This window comes from Trachypithecus francoisi, unplaced genomic scaffold, assembly GCF_009764315.1.
Source record: "Trachypithecus francoisi isolate TF-2019V2 unplaced genomic scaffold, Tfra_2.0 Lachesis_group11, whole genome shotgun sequence".
Classification (NCBI taxonomy): Eukaryota; Metazoa; Chordata; class Mammalia; order Primates; family Cercopithecidae; genus Trachypithecus; species Trachypithecus francoisi.
Window position 1 is genome coordinate 115,624,262 of NW_022681456.1, and position 16,681 is coordinate 115,640,942.

At 39.3% G+C, this 16,681-nt stretch overlaps 1 long non-coding RNA gene across 1 annotated transcript; it reads left to right on the plus strand.

Moving 5' to 3' along the window:
• Nucleotides 1-11,603: 11,603 nt before the first annotated feature.
• LOC117090449 lies at nucleotides 11,604-15,058 on the plus strand. The gene is made up of 3 exons (XR_004440013.1): nucleotides 11,604-11,694; nucleotides 13,300-13,495; nucleotides 14,738-15,058. It is a non-coding gene; the product is annotated as an uncharacterized LOC117090449 (long non-coding RNA).
• The last annotated feature ends 1,623 nt before the right edge of the window (nucleotides 15,059-16,681 follow it).

The window sequence follows — 16,681 nt, forward strand, 5'->3', positions numbered from 1 at the left end:
AAATGTGTTTCTAATGAAAAAGAAACATTTCCTTTACAAGACACCTTTCTGTAATGCCCAAAAGTCGGTCATAACCCTGCTGAAATCAGCCTGTAGTACACTGAATCTTTCTTCACTATCAAAGAGTAACTTTATATGCATCTGTTTCATTCATAATACTTGGGATCTTGAAATTGTCAAGATCACTTATAAATTTTAATAGCTAAGGAACTAAAATGGTGTCTGTGAGTGGGACTATTTATTTTTACAAATGATATAAAACCATCTCTGGCATCATACAAACAGGTCTCAACTAATAGCAGTTTGATGCCTAACTTTGTTTTTTTTTTTTTTTTTTTAACAGACAGGGTCTCACTTTGTCACCCAGGCAGGAATGCAGTGGTACCTTCTTAGCTCACTGTAACCTCAAATTCCTGGGCTCAAGCAATCCTCCCACCTCAGTCTCCTAAGTAGCTGGGCCTACAGGCCTGAACCACCACATTTACCTAATTAAGAAAAAAAAATTTTTTTTTTTTTTTGTAGATGTAGTCTTGCTCTGTTGCCCAGGTTAGTCTTAAACTCCTGGCCTCAAGACATCCTCCCACCTTGGCCTCCCAAAGTGCTGGGATTACAGTTGTAGGCCACTGTACCCAACTCAAACCTTCTCTTAAAGCAGAAAGTGAGAAGCTTTAAGCTACAGGAAAATTTCTAAATTTCAGACAACACATGCTTACATTGGAATGTATCCCAAAACCTTGCAACCAATGCTCAAATTATCTATGATACATAGGCCAGAATTTAAACATTTGAATTCTCAACACAGAGATCATCTTCTATACATGACAAACAGATTTACAGCTGCCAAGTCTATGAGTCAGTCATGAGACAATTTGTTGAACCCTTTCCCATGATCTCAGTATCCTTGGCCTTTAGTGAGTAAAAGACTGGGAAGTTGGAGAAATAGCAATATTGTCAACTAATTTAAAAGATTAAATATTACATTTCTGCCTTTTAAGAACCAGAATAAAAACTTGAGCTCTTTTTATTCCAATTCTAAGACATGTAGATAAAGTTTAGTGACTTATTTTCTTTGTTTTGATCCCTGGATTTTCACAGATGTTCAAGGGATGGTTTGACAGTGCTGTATTTCAATAGATTACTGCATAGTATTTTTTGTTTAACTTGTTCTAGATGGTGCACACTTTTTCTTGCAAATGTTATCGGATCACTTTGACAATGATGGAAGAAGAAATTTTGTATTTCAGAAGTCCTGCGGGAAAAAAGTCCTGCAAATACTTAGTATCTTCTATATTCCAGGCATTATACTGAATATTTTCACGATTTAATTGAAATGAACTCAACTTATATCACAAATGAGAAGTATATATGTTTTCTATTGCTGTGTAACAAATTAAGCAAACTACTATGAATTTAGCAACTTAGAGAACACCACCCACTTATTAGTGCACTGTTATATAGGTCAAAAGTCTGGGCACAGTGTGACTAGATTCTCTGTTCAGGGTCTCACATAGCTAAAATCAAGGTATCTCATGGACCTCAGAGTCCTTTTCCAAGCAAAATCTACTTCCTATGGTTATAGAGATGAGGCCTGAGTTTCTTTACTGGCTGTTAGCAAGGGGCAGTTCTCAGCTCACAAAGACTTTCTGCCTTCTTTGCCACAAGACCCCCTCGATCTTAAAGCCAGCAATGGAGAATCTCCTATGTATTGAATACTCCTCACATATCAAATCTCTCCAGGAAGGTCCCAGTCCCTTTCAAAGGCTCAGCTCATTAGGTTAGGCCAGCATAGGACAGCCTCTCTATCTTAAGGTCAACTCATTTGATAATTTAATTGCATCTACGAAATTCCTTCATGGTAGCACCTAAATTAGTGTTTGATGGAATAACTGGGAGAAGAAGTGTGTATGCTGGGGTGGGGAATCTTGGGAACTGTCTTAGAATTTTGCCTATCACAGTCTCACAGGTCTGCAATCAAAGTGTTAGTGAGGCTGTGTTCTCAAATGGAGACTTCACTGGGGGAGAATCTGCTTCCAAGCTCATTCAGGTCATTTTCTTGCATCATGTGACTGAGGACCTTGGCTTTCTCTTGGCTGTTGGCTAGAAGCCACTTTCCAGTCCTACAGGTTGCCTGCTGCTCACTCTCTCCCATGTAACATGCTCCATAGACAGTTGACAACATAGTTGTTTGCTCCATTTTTTTTTTTAAGAGATGGCATCTCAATAGATTTTCTAAGCTGGTTTCCAACTTTTGGGCTCAGGCAATTCCCTTGCTTTGGCCTCCTGAGTAACTAGGATTATGGGACTATAGGCACATGCTACTGTGCCTGGTTAGTTGTTTGCTTCTTGAAGGCCAGCAAGAAAGGCTTTCTCCAGTCTACTAAGACTGGAGCTTACATGATGTAACCTAATCACAACAGTGGCATCCTCTCACTTTTGTGGTACTCTGTTGGCTTGGAGCAAATTATAATATTCCAAATTCAAGGGACAGATATCATACCAGAGTGTGACTCACCAAGGGTCAACTTCTGATGTGTCTGCTACAAAAAGTCTGTGCTTAGAACAACTGGGGAAGAAGTTTATGTCAAAGTGATTTTCAGGAGTTTTTTTTTTTTAGAGTTCAGTGAAGAGGGCATTTGCCTGGGAGGCAGTGTTAGGTATACTGAGTGTGTAATAGCTGCCACCAAGATGTCAACCCAAATGGTTGAAAGGGTATCCCGTCTTCAAATGCCAGATCTGATATCATACTGCTTGAGGTTGAATTCCAACTCTGTTATGGATTATTGACAATGCAACATTACTTCTCTGTGCCTCAGTTTCCTCTTCTATAAAATGAAAATTATAGTACCCCACTGAAGGGTCAACATGAGGATTAAGGAGACATCATTTAAAAAGGAGCCTGATATACAGTAAGCTCTCACAAAGTATTAGACATTATTTTTATTATTTCTTATTTCCCTGTTGATGATCTGTATTGCATCTGTCATTCATGAATTTATCTAAGTCTATTTTTTTTGAGACGGAGTCTCGCTCTGCCACCCAGGCTGTAGTGCAGTGGCGCGATCTCGGCTCACGGCAACCTCTGCCTCCCGGGCTCACACCATTCTCCTGCCTCAGCCTCCTGAGCAGCTGGGGCTACAGGCGCCCGCCACCACGCCCGGCTAATTTTCTTGTAATTTTAGTAGAGACAGGGTTTCACCGTGTTTGCCAGGATGATCTCAGTCTCCTGACCTCGTGATCTGCCCGCCTCGGCCTCCCGAAGTGCTGGGATTACAGGCGTGAGCCACTGCGCCCGGCCTCTAAGTCTATTCTTAAACTTGTGTATTTATGTATTTTTCTTTTTTATATATAGCAGCTTTATTAAGAAATAATTGATATGTTAAAAATCTTGCACATAATTAATGTACTCTGTTTGATGAGTTTGGACATATGCATATACTCTTGATACCATCACCACAATAAAAGTAAAAAAAAAATACCAATGACCTCCAAAAGTTTCTTTGCATCTGTGTGTGTGTGTGTGTGTGTGTGTGTGTGTGTGTGGTAAAACATTTAACATAGGATCGACCCTCTTAACAAATTTTTAAGTGCACAACACCATGTCATTAACATCAGGCACTTTGTTGTACAGAAGACCTCTAGAACGTATTCATCTTCCAAAGCTGAAACTTCATACTCACTGAGCAACAACTCTCCATTTCCATCTCCCCACAGACCCTGGCAACCACCATTCTATTTTCTGCTTCTATGAGTTTGATTATTTTAGACATCTCATCTAAGTGGAATCATGCAGTATTTGGCCTTCTGTGAGTGGCTTATTTCACCCAGCACAGTGTCCTCTGGGCTCATCCATGTTGTGTCTTTCTTGATGTGAGGATTTTAGTGTAATCTTCTCCAACCTTTTCAACTTTAGGAGCTCTTCCTTACTTCTTTTCATGGATTTGGTGAGGTAGTCAGTATTTTTTCCATGTTCACATGTTATGATACTGATTGTAGTTTCTCAAACATTTTTAAATTCCAGACAATCAATAAGTCTCCTGAAGGAAGTGTAATTTAATATAAATTTCCTTTAATGTATTTTAATTATATGTATCTTATTCTTAACCAAAGCAGTTAAGGGGTAATGAAATCTTGTGAATATTGGTTACTATGTATTTTATATAATATAATATAATATATATGATTATATGTTATGTAATATTAATATAATATATACATATGTGTATACATGTATGTGTATATATTGTACATATATATACACATGTGTGTACATATTATGTGTATATATTACATTAATGTAGTGGAATACATACATAGATGTATATATGTACGTGTGTGTATGGATATCTATATATAGTTTGTAGTGGTGAGAGAAGAGCAACATCTTGGGAACTTACACAACCTGTAGGTTGGAGGGAAGCTGACTTAAATTTACTGAATTGAGTAGCACCAATTTTGTGCTCAGCTCTATACCAAGCTTTATACAGAAACAAAAAGGAGATAAGCTTCATTTCCTATGCTGAGGCTCACAGTGTTGCTAGGGAAACAAGGCTCATACATATTAACAGACATAATCTAAGATGGCATAGGATTGCATCAAAATTAGTTAAATGACTATAAGGATATAAGTGACATGGGAGCTCCAAGGAGGGAGGACAGGCTGGGGAAAACTTGCTAGAGAGCCTTCAGATAAGTTTGGATTAGGTAGGATTCAGAGATGTAGGAAATAATGGAAGAGGCTTGGTGTGGTGCTCATACCTATAATCCCAGCACTTTGGGAGGTTGAGGCGGGAGGATAGCTTGAGTCCAGGAGTTTAAGACCAGCCTGGGAAACATGGCAAAACTCTGTCTTTATAAAAAATACAAAAATTAACCAGCCATGATAGTGCACACCTGTAGTCCCAGCTACTGGGCAGGCTGAGGTGGGAGGATCACTTGAGCCCAGGAGGCAGAGGTTTCAGTGAGCCAAGATCACACAACCGCACTCCAATGTGGGTGACAGACTGTCAAAAAAAAAAAAAAGGAAAAGAGAGAGGAGAAAGAAACATTCAAAGATGGGAAATATTTTTAACACATATTTGTTTTTAGGACTATTCCAACCTTTCACAAGACAGTGAGGAGGGTAAATTAATGATTTGTGTTAGGGAGAGAGTTGTAAAGCATTTACTTGACTTAATCATTATGAGGTTACCACTGCTCTCATTTTGTCCAGTAGATTTTAGGATAATGGGGATTAAAATATCCGCGTGAAACGAGGAAAACAAAATGCCAACATCTGAAGTATGATCAATGTCACAGTGCGAGGTGTTAACATAGGATCCAGTTTTCTAGTTTGTTTGTTTTAAACAAAAAATAAATCCTACCAAGAATTTTAGAAATGATTTTATCTTAAAAAATTGCAGCTAGCCTTATGTGTAATTGCAAATGAGTATTAGAGACAACAAAAGAGGATATTAATTTCCCATCTAATTACCAGATATCAAAAGGTATAAAATGCTTCATCTTATCTTACACTTATGTATGCTGAAAAAGTACTTTTTGGTCTACACTGTCTTTTGAGTCCCACAGTAAGTCTACAAGTGGAAAGCATGATTTCTACATAGCTACATTCTATTGTAGTAATGTATCTGCAAAATTATATTTCACTATATGTAATGGGACAATGTATCTTAACTGGCTATTTACAAATTGCATTACATCATACATGGCAATATTATCAGTTGAGAATGGTAGTAATTGAATGTCATAATTCAATCATTTATGACCTTATCATTTCTCAGACTCTCTTACAAACCAATTTTCTACAATGAACTATTGCACTGAATTGAAAGACAGAGATTCTCATAAGCTGAAATCTACTTCTCTCAGCTATAAATTCTTTGCCTAGTAAATACAAGCTCATCTTATGTGCATACAGTAAGGCACTACTGTTCTATTAAGCTATTTTAGTACATCTTGAATGTGCTTTCTTTCTAACTGAAAAAAGAATTGTGCTCGTAAATTCTCCCTGAACTCCTCAAAGCCATAGTGAACACTGCCTACAGAGAATCTATTCTGTAGATACCCTGGGATCAATATTGATTGTGACATTAAATAAATGGGTTTGATCTTCTCTTTTAAACACTCAAGGCTACAAGCAATGTAATCTCAAAGTAACAGAGGAAAAATAGGCACAGGGATAGGAAATCTAGGCTTATATCTCATTGCACCAGAAAAATAGCCCAATTGTCCTTTGAAACCTCTATCTATTCTCATGTCAGCTCTCATATTCACTTTAAATATGGCTAGATGTCTTAAACCTGAGGGCTTCCTGATTGTTTTCGTGAAGGTTATACATTACTCAAGGGCACATGACTAGTGGCAGGTAGGTTTAAATTCAGCTCACACTTGTCTTGCCAATCTCTATGCCTGCTTGGGCCTGTATCTGTTTGAATAAAGGAGTGTCTTTTTTTCTCATTCACATAAAGGCTCTGTATGGATTGGTTCTGTCCCTACTAAAGAACACCCTGCTGGCTCCCAAAGCAAATGCATTAGCTTTGCCTGGAGGATCTTGAACAACTGTGATACATGTCTTCACTATGATACTCTAGCTAAAACTGTCTTTCTCTGTGTGAAGAAGAAATTTCTCAATTCTTGTTGAAGGCAATTCTCAACTTCCTTTAGCAGGGAAGAAAAGAGAAAGCATCCCAACTTCATAAAAAGGCTATTGTTTATGTTAATTCTCTCTTTCTCTCATAAAACTAAAAAAAAAGTTTAGCTCCAAGACAAAAGACGATGTCATTAGTCCCTTACGTGAATTCTCATCACCTGCTAAATGGTTCTACTAACTCCCAGACACACTTTGTTAACTCCATAGTTGACAGTTTTATTCGGTCTCAGGAAATTCTCCTTTACTTTCTCTGTGTTTCAGAATCTGCCTACTCCGGCCACTACCATTTTTCAAAGCTCAGGGCAAATTCTACCTCATCCAAGAACCATTTCATTTTTGCTTCTTCAATTCTATAATGTTCCTTCGCCCTCTCTGCTCGTCTCCATAACACACACCCAAGCTGTAGCAAAAGACCATGCATCATACACCTCAGAGCACAACATCATGTATGTGTGGGTGGCAGCAGCAGCCTCAGTAGGAAGAGAGATTGGGAGAAGAGGCAAAGTTGGTAGTAGCAACAGCTTCAGGGCAATGCCATGGCAATGAGGAGATGAGGCATTTGTCGTAAGGAACGGCATTGCTTCAGGCCATAGGTTCGCAGCAGAGACTGCTGCAGTGTCCATGAACAAACATGGGGAGTTCCTAAATCCCTGTGATATGCCTGGTAGGAGAAAAGAACTCAAGGTGGCTAGGAAGATAGCTTTCATCTGGTGGGTACTCATTTGGAAACTCTGTGGAGCATCTACAGTCCTGCTGCTCTGTTTCTCATAACCCCTAGCCTCAGGCTAATGAACGGGGAGTCATGGTATAGATCACCAACATGCCCGTATTGCCTTTGTGCAGTTCTGTTACCCCCTCAAGCTCTTTCCTGCTTTATTTTACTGTGCGTTTATTTTCTTCTCCCATTTCCATTCCTTTTTCTGGCACAATATTATTCCTTTTCCCTAATAACAGGTTTAGTCCTTGAATGTGAGGATGATGTGGTTAAAACTTACCCGAGCCAAAAAAGCCCAGGCCCACCAAACTATTCTATTCACCTTGAGGGGCATATGCCCTGAGGTTTTCTCTGTGTCATTGCTCATATTAGTTCCTCTGCTTTAATTTTGTTTTCTTCCAATGTTACTTGCATGACTGCTGGCAGCATATTTAAATCAAATGCTAACTGTTTCTTAAAGTATTTCCTGAAATATGATTTTTTATTTCCTTTTAACATGCACAGACTTAGAAGCGACTTGAGGCAGGATGGGAGCATAAAAGACAACCAGGATGCCAAAGTCTCCGAGCAGTGAGTAGGAGTCTAAGAACTTGGAAAGATTCATGGACCTCCTCCAGTATGTGAAAGCCACCACTGTGGAGCAAGTGGGAAAGCAGGTCAGGATCCAAGAATTGTGATCACAATTTTGGATATAATTAGGGCACTGAGGCCAGTCGGGAAGAACCCAAGGATGATCTGGGCATAAACATGGAGCAAAGCATGCTGGAGAATTTTGAATGTTGAAGTTCATGTCTAGCTTTAGATGAAACTTTCCTGCTAAAGGAGTTAGTGCCTGTGAGAGAGTCCCAGACGTTGCAGTCCTCAGTTTGTACTTCTCTCATAATACTTACATTGGGCTTTGAAAGCGCTAATTTTTCTTACTAGTCTGTAAACTTCTGGAGGGCAAAGACTGTGATTCACCCTTGTTCACATCACCTGCATTGCCTAGTGCAGTGCATTTATACTTTGAAATTATGGACTTGCACAGTGATAAAGTTTGGATATGTGTCCCCCCCAGATCTTACAGAGGTGGGACCTGGTAGGAGATGATTGGATTATGTGGATGGAATTTTCATGTATGATTTAGTACCATTCCCTTGGTACTTTCCTCTCAATAGTGAGAGAGTTCTTGCAAGATCTGATCATTTAAAAGTGTGTGGCACCTCCCTTAACCCGGCTCCTGCCCTGGCCATGTGATGTGCCTGCTCCCTCTTCTGTCATGATTGTAAGTTTCCTGAGGCCTCCCCAGAAGCTGAGCAGATGCCAGCATCATGCTTCCTACACATTCTGCACAACCATGAGCTAATTAAACCTATTTACTTTATAAATTACCCAGTCTCAGTTATTTCTTTATAGCAATGTGAGAACGGATTTAATACACAGAGCATCCAGAGAGAAATATCCAGTAATCAGTTGGAGTTGAAAAGCCCAAGAAGGAGAGGGAGCAGAAGGATGACATGCATATTTGGATGAAATTCACATATAGGAGGAATCCAAAAAAGTGTCTGTAGAGATAAAAAGGTAATAAGTTGAGGGTTGAATATAGGGGTATATAAATTTATTTATTCAACCAACATTTATTAATAATTATAATGTTCCAAGCACTGAGCTAGGCACAATTATACAAATATACTTGAAGAGTAAGCAATAGCTTGTACCATTAAGGATCTTCAGTCTTCCAATTGTGGTGACAGTTTAGAAAGAATACTCAAGGCCGGGCACAGTGGCTCATGGCTGTAATCCTAGCACTTTGGAAGACCGAGGCAGGCATATCACAAGGTCAGGAGTTCGAGACCAGCCTGGCCAATATGGTGAAACCCCGTTTCTACTAAAAAATAAAAAAATAAAAATTAGCCGGGCGTGGTGGCAGACACCTGTAGTCACAGCTACTCTGGAGACTGAGGCAGGCAAATCACTTGAACACAGGAGGTGGAGGTTTCAGTGAGCCGAGATCACACCACTGCACTCCAGCCTGGGCAACAGAATGAGATTGTCTCAAAAAAAAAAAAAAAAAAAAAAGAAAGAAAGAATATTCAAGAAAAGTTGGTGTGACTAGCAATGATATACAATACTTAAAAAAATGAAGACAAAAGAAAGACAACCTTATTTGCCTGTCATAAGATCACTGTTCGTCTTTAAACATTCTGTTTCAGAGCTTCAGTGAGGCAAATCTGCATAATCTTTGTCATCCTGGCTATGTGATGACATAGGAAATACATGTACATTTTAGGAAGTCTTGCGTTGTTATTAGGTGAAACACCTACTAGGAAAACTTACAACTCTATGTTTCTTTTTCTTCCAGTGGAACTATATTTTTAGCCCATTGTAATGATCTGAATAATGTTAATGGTTTCTTTGACATTCACTTATAAAGATGAGATTTTAATGGCCAGTAAAGCAGTGATCCTCAACCTTTTTGGCACCAGATACCGGATTCATGGAAGACAGTTTTTCCATGGACGGGGTTGGGGGGATGGTTTTGGGATGAAACTGTTCCACCTCAGATCATCAAGCATTAGTTAGATTCCCACCATAAGTGCACAACCTAGGTCCCTCACAGTTCACAATAGAGCTTGCACCCCTATGAGTATCTAATGCTGTTGCCGATCTGACAGGAGGCAGAGCTCAGGTGGTAATGCCCTTTCACCTGCTGCTCACCTCCTGCCGTGTGGCCCGGTTACTAACAGACTACCGACAGGTCGTGGTCCACGGGCTGGGGTTTGGGGAACCCTGCAATATGTCCAAATCCCAAAACTCCAGAATTCTGTGTGAATAAATTGTTTTGAGAGAGTGGTGGTAAAACAGTGTGAGGAGGTTATCTAGAGGATCTTATTTTATTCTCTCTTTGTCAAAAAGTACTTTTCGGGCCAGGAGTGGTGGCTCATGCCTGTAATCCCAGCACTTTGGGAGGCCAGGGTGGGCGAATCACCAGGTCAGGAGACTGAGATCATCCTGACCAACATGGCGAAAACCCATCTCTACTAAAAATACAAAAATTAGCTGGGTGTGGTGGCATATGCCTGTAATCCCAGCTACTCGGGAGGCTGAGGCAGGAGAATCACTTGAACCCAGGAGACAGAGACTGTAGTGAGCCAAGATTGCACCACTGCACTCCAGTCTGGCAACAGAGCGAGATTCCATCTCAAAAAAAACAAAAAAAACAAACAAAAAAAAAGACTTTTCATCTACAACATAGTTTTAGACATCTAGAAGAGATTATTCAGGAAGATCATTTCCAGGCAGTCGCCATTCTTAAAGATTTGAATTAAACACTGATGATCCGTTTGGCCTGAAGTTTTGTTTCAGTGTTACTTGGGTCCATGCTAGCAGCTTACAGTGTCACATTACTTGAAATGAAAAGGAAGTTCTCCATTTCGGTTAAAACAAATTCCATAACCTCTCACCAGGAAACAAAAGGTTGCCTTTCCTTTAAATTACTAAATATTTAGAAAGGTGTGGAACCCACATACAAAAAGGATTGCAATATACTGAAAAAAAAATACAATGAGCCAGTTACAGGGACTTACCACTGGCTAGGTGTTGCCAAGAGATTTTGTATCACTGTTTATGTGAAAGCGCATCACACACAGATGGGTACACAACACATGTCCTGCAAATGTTAGTTCAAGTCTAAACGGTTTAATTCTTTATTGTGTGAGTATTATAATTCTTTATAACAGAATGTTTTTCTGTTGAAAGGTATAACTAATCAGAGGTCATTTTATTGTTAAATCAATTGTAGACACAAGGGAGAGGATTACCTCTGAAATCTTAATGGAACTCAGAGGAACTTGAATCAATGTCTTCTACTTAGACCAGAGGGGGAAATTGAGTTACTTATTTTTCCAAGGCTTCTCAATGTGGATTCTGGTCTGAATACACTGAAAAATTAATAATGAAAGATTTTTTAAATGTCCTTATTTTTGTTATTTATTATCTTCATAAAATGGCTCTCTTTAGAATTAAACAAATGAATTTAAAACATTATATGTAATGCAATTAAAATGCTGATGCTCTTTCTCAAATATTTTTTTGGTAACTGTTTAATATATGATTTGGCAAATATTCAGAAATTATTAGAAATATTTCTTAATGAAAATCCCATTAATTTGATTTAATTAAATTTGAGCAGTGAACACCTAGCACAAACTTTTAACCACTAATAAATAGGATGCCATGTGTTTTCACTTTTCTAGGTGCTGGGGATATAGCTGTCAGAAACTATAGACAGTCTGGGATTTTACTCTACTTTCTAATAGGCTAGCCTGTTACTCTATCATGGACCTGGGAAAAGGTACGAGACTCTTGAATCGGAGGTAAAGGACTCTATTACTTATAATGCAACAGGCAGCGTGATCTTCACATTTTCTTCTATCAGTTTTCCACAACCCCCAGATTTCATGGGGACGACACAGGGGGGCCTGTACAGATGCCTCCACACTCATTAGAGAGGGGAACACTGTGCTTAGAGAACTTTCAGAGTGCAGGGTAACAAGTCCATTCTTTGTCTAGGAGAAGATACTACCTTATCCCTCCAAGGCTGTCACTTGCCACAAACATAATCCTGAAGAAAGGCCTGAGTGAAGACCAGTGAGAGCCATGCATTCTTGGTATATCCAAGATTTCACAGCAAGACTGGACAGGGACTCTTAGGGCCTGTTAGCAGGTTGCCTTTCCCAACAAAAGTCATAGGTTCTTGCCCTTAAAGAGCTTACATTTTGAAATTAGAAGGATTCTTGCTGATTAAGGGATTTCATCCTGGGATATTTTACTCCTCCTCAACTACGTCAGCATGACCTTGAAGCTTGCATTGGCCTCTTCCCCAATTTTAGTTTTATACTCACTGTTTCTCTGTCTTCCATTGTTATGTACATCTTCCTTGTTAAGTCTCATACATTAGTCAGATTTTGCCTACATCCCAGGAGCTATATTGCTGTCCCAAAGGCTGGACCGACTTTGTCAAGACATTCCCAGGGAATTTCCTTAAATCCTGACCATCCATTCTGGATAGTCGGTTACTCTTACCCAAAGCAATTGCATAACGCAACTGCCCCATGTGGACCTGAAGACTGAAGCAAGCCACAATTTTGCCTAGGCCGTGATATAACCTGGGTCACCCTGAGCTAGACTTCAAGACTCTCGGGGCATCTGTATCTGCTATGTACAGCTAGATGTTACATGTGTGTGGCAGAAGAGGACTGTCTGTCATCTTCATCTATTGTTTTAAAACAAAATTTGGAGTTTAATTGAAATCAGAACAGGGATACATTAAGCAAACAAAAAGTACTTTTCTGATTATCGATTTTTGGGCTCAAAGATCTTCAAAACATTGGGGATCCAGCTTGTCCCTGAGAGACATCAGCCATCACTAAAAGTTTTCACTCTTTGAACTATTCATTCACATTTTGTTGCAGAAAACAGGACAAAGTTCCAGAGATATTCTTGCTTTCTTTTTTTTTTTTTATCCTTCCTTTCTTCTTTCTAAAATATACTCACAAGCAGGGTCTTTTCATAGTTAAAAAGAAAAACAAATAGCTTTCTTTCTTGGCTAGTTGGCCTGTTACTCTCACCCTGGAATCTGATCTCTCAGTAAGAGGGCCCAGGGCACCAAATTCAAGCAGAAATTCCAAGGACATCACTTTACTTGTCATTCTATGAAGGTAAGGATGCTTTAGTCTTTCTATGAGGGAGACAATGTTCTGGGATTATTACACCAGTCAATAGTCCCAGGAGGGTGGGTCGGTGGGCGGAAAGGAGGGTTGAATGCAATAGCTAAGGGGTAAGGGAAAAGAATTTCTTTCTATCATCAGGTCTAGTTCTTTAAAGCATGATCGTGCAATGAAATTTTGCCATGAGTGGTGACCAATATTAGAAAGAAAAATATTTGTTTGTCTTACAGTTGCTTGACTCTGAAGATTCTGAGCTGTCCCAGCCCATGTCTATGAAGGATTATAAAGAGCCCTCAATTCACCTGTGCTCTCCCAAGAGAGAGCTAGCACATTATGGGGTGGTGGCAACTCACCATTTTTAGCACCAACTGCTGAAAGATAGAAAAGAAAAGAATTGAGGATTCTCAGAAGAGAGAAGACTTGAAGGTAACCGTGTAAGGTTTATTCTATAGCCTCAAGTAAGATGATGTAATATTACAATTTTTAAAAAATTTGCACTGTTTTCTGGATTCCAGCCGTGTTCATTCTGTAAAGCAGTGTATCTAAATGTTTTTCCAGATATATTGGGCATGATAGCCAGTTTACCCAGTATGTTATAGTCCTGGTTATGATGAACATAGTTAAGAAGTAGAAGAGAGGGAGAAAGATTGGAAGAATATGGAAATGTGAGAGATTGTGGCTGTGTAGCAACAGTTAATTTATATGCATGGCTGTGTATGTGAATGAGAATGTACATGATACATGCTTTAAAGATGATAGTGTAATACATGTATCTGTATGTGTGTATGATAGAAATAACTAGCCCATTTTATATTAGCTCCAAGCTACTACTGTGGTTTTAAAAAGCTGAAAGAGTCATTTCCTTGCAGCTTCATTATGTCACATATAAATATATGTTCTGTGTGGGAAACAGAAATATTGTGTAGGCAAAGGAATTTCTGTGAGAAAGATACAGTCTTTGAAAGAGACTTAAAATCTATGACTAAACGAGAGAAATAAATGACATTTCTAATACAATGCCCTTGTCAGGTTATATTAGAGAAAATTTATGTCACTGACAAGCCAAAGAAGGAGGCATTTGTATGCTACTGACAGTTGGTACAATATGTGTGTAGAAATGAACTTAAGTGTGGGAAACAAAAGAAAGGAAAAACCTGGAAGAGAGCTGACTAGGAAGAGAACAAATAGGAAAAAGTGAAATACTTAGCTATATGAAACAATTTTAAAATAGTACTTGTTAGATTCTCAAGGACGGATATGTGCTGACACAGTGTCTGGGATTTCAGACCAAGTCCTCAGGTTCACTTTGGATTAAACTTATTACCCCAGACTTGAGCCAAGAGCTCACCTTCGTCATGACCACTCAGCTATTAGCATTTTGGAGTATTGCAGTGTAAATGGATCATACAGAAGTTCTTCTGGTTTTAGAATAAAATGGCAAAGTTGGAGAGAGCTTCCATGAAGATAATGCTCTAGTCAGGCCTGCAAATATTGGCTGAATAGATGGTTTGGATAGAAAGTTTCAAGCAAAGAATCTAAGTACTATTATGAGTTAACTAAATTGAGGAAATCTAAAAATTTCTCATAAAGTTTCAGAATGGAATTAATTTTTATGCTACCTTTCATAGATGCCCAGTTTCTTAAGAAATTACCCTTGCTTTTGGACAGTGAACCACATCTTGGATTCATTCAAGGCCTCTGTGTTGCTCCACTAGATGAAGCTGACTGCCCTGGCAATATGACTGTGACTACACAGCTTGCAATGAAGTAGGCTTTGGACCACTGGTAGGAGGAACACCCTCCCAGAAACCAGAGACATTCAAGACGGATTAGATAACTATGAGTTACATTTGGCATCTACCAAAAAGTGCTGCTGAAAAGTGGGATTCGGAGGCCAAGGAATGAGGGGGATTGAGAGTCCACACCGTCCAGTGCTGGGGATTATTTTGCTAACATGTACTATACACAAGCAGGAATTTAACAAACACTTGGCTGAGAGCTCATTAAGCATTTTGTATCCTCATGAATTGTGGAAACTAAAACTGGATTTGGTGTATTAATGTCATTGTCATTTATGTATTACAACACTGAGCAAACAAGTAAGTAGTTTTTCTTGGTAAGACATCTTTTTTTAAAAAATGACAAGGATAAAAAGAAATATTAGAAGTGACTTCAACATTAAGGGCTTATACCTTGGGAGACAAGACATACTGATAAAGAAATAATAACGCAAGTCATATTGGATCAGTTCCAAACACATTTGTTCCCCCACTCCTTCCGGAGACTTGAAAGGCAAAGCCTTACTCTTTTGAACTAGTTTCTCTTTTCTTTTATCCCTCTTCTGTCATCTCTCTACCATCCTCAATCTTCAGTGTTGAGTTGGAAAACTTAGATCATTTGTAAGTTCTCATGATAATTTGGTTTGAGAAACACAGTGTAGGCAGCAATTGTGGGGGAGGAACAGTCCCAGGGGAGTGGTAGTTGCTGGGTCTTTTACAGAAAGAGCAGGACTCTGATAACTAGATACAGATGCGAGGGGTATTTCAGGAAGGAGGAAGAGCCTGACCAGATGATGTCTCAGGGGTGAATGAGACCTGTTTTGCTGCAGTGAGTAATGAACCCTGGAAAAGAAAAACTGTTACAGAGAGATGGGGAGTGGGCAGGTGGTTAGAGGTCTCTAATAGGGACTTATTTAATCTCTAAGCAGTGAAAAGTCAATGCATGCTTCTACGTAAGAATTTAATTTATACCAAACAGGTTTTAAGAAGAGTTCTGGATTGATGTATAGAAAATGCGAGGAAGCAAGAGACAGACTACAAAATGATACTAAGCAGAACTAGAAAGAAATGTAATAATCATCTTAGTCAACTCACTCAATTTCTGGTGTCTGGTGTGTGTGTGTGTGTGTGTGTGTGTGTGTGTGTGTGTGTATTAGGGGTGGAGAGCAAGGAAATTTAGCAGAGAGGTTGCCTAAGGTCAAAAGCTGATTAACAGCAGAAATAGGCTAGACCTGACTCACAGTTTAGGACTAGATCCCCTATATCAGGGGTTCCCAACCCCCAGGCCACAGATTGGTACCGGTCTGTGGTCTGGTAGAAACTGGGCCACACAGCAGGAGGTGAGCAGTGAGTGAGTGAGTGAGGCTTCATTTGTTTTTACAGCTGCTCCCCATACCTCCCATTACCACCTGAGCTCCACCTCCTGTCAGATCAGCCCTAGCATTAGATTCCCATAGGAGTGCAAATTCTATTGTGAATGCTACATGGGAGGGATCTAGGATCTAGGTTCCACACTCCTTATGAGAATCAAATGCCTGATGATCTGTCACTGTCTCCCATCACCCCCATATAGGACTGTCTAGTTGCAGGAAAACAAGTCCAGGACTCCAGCTGATTGTGCCTTATGGTGAGTTGTATAATTATGTCATTATATATTACAATGTGATAATAATATAAATAAAGCACACAATAAACGTAATGCACTTAAATCATTCCAAACTATCCCACACTCCCTGGGTCTGTAAAAAAATTATCTTCAATGAAACCCATCCCTGGTGCCAAAAAGGCTGGAAACTACTGCTTTATATCATTGTTAAGAATCTATGGCAACAAC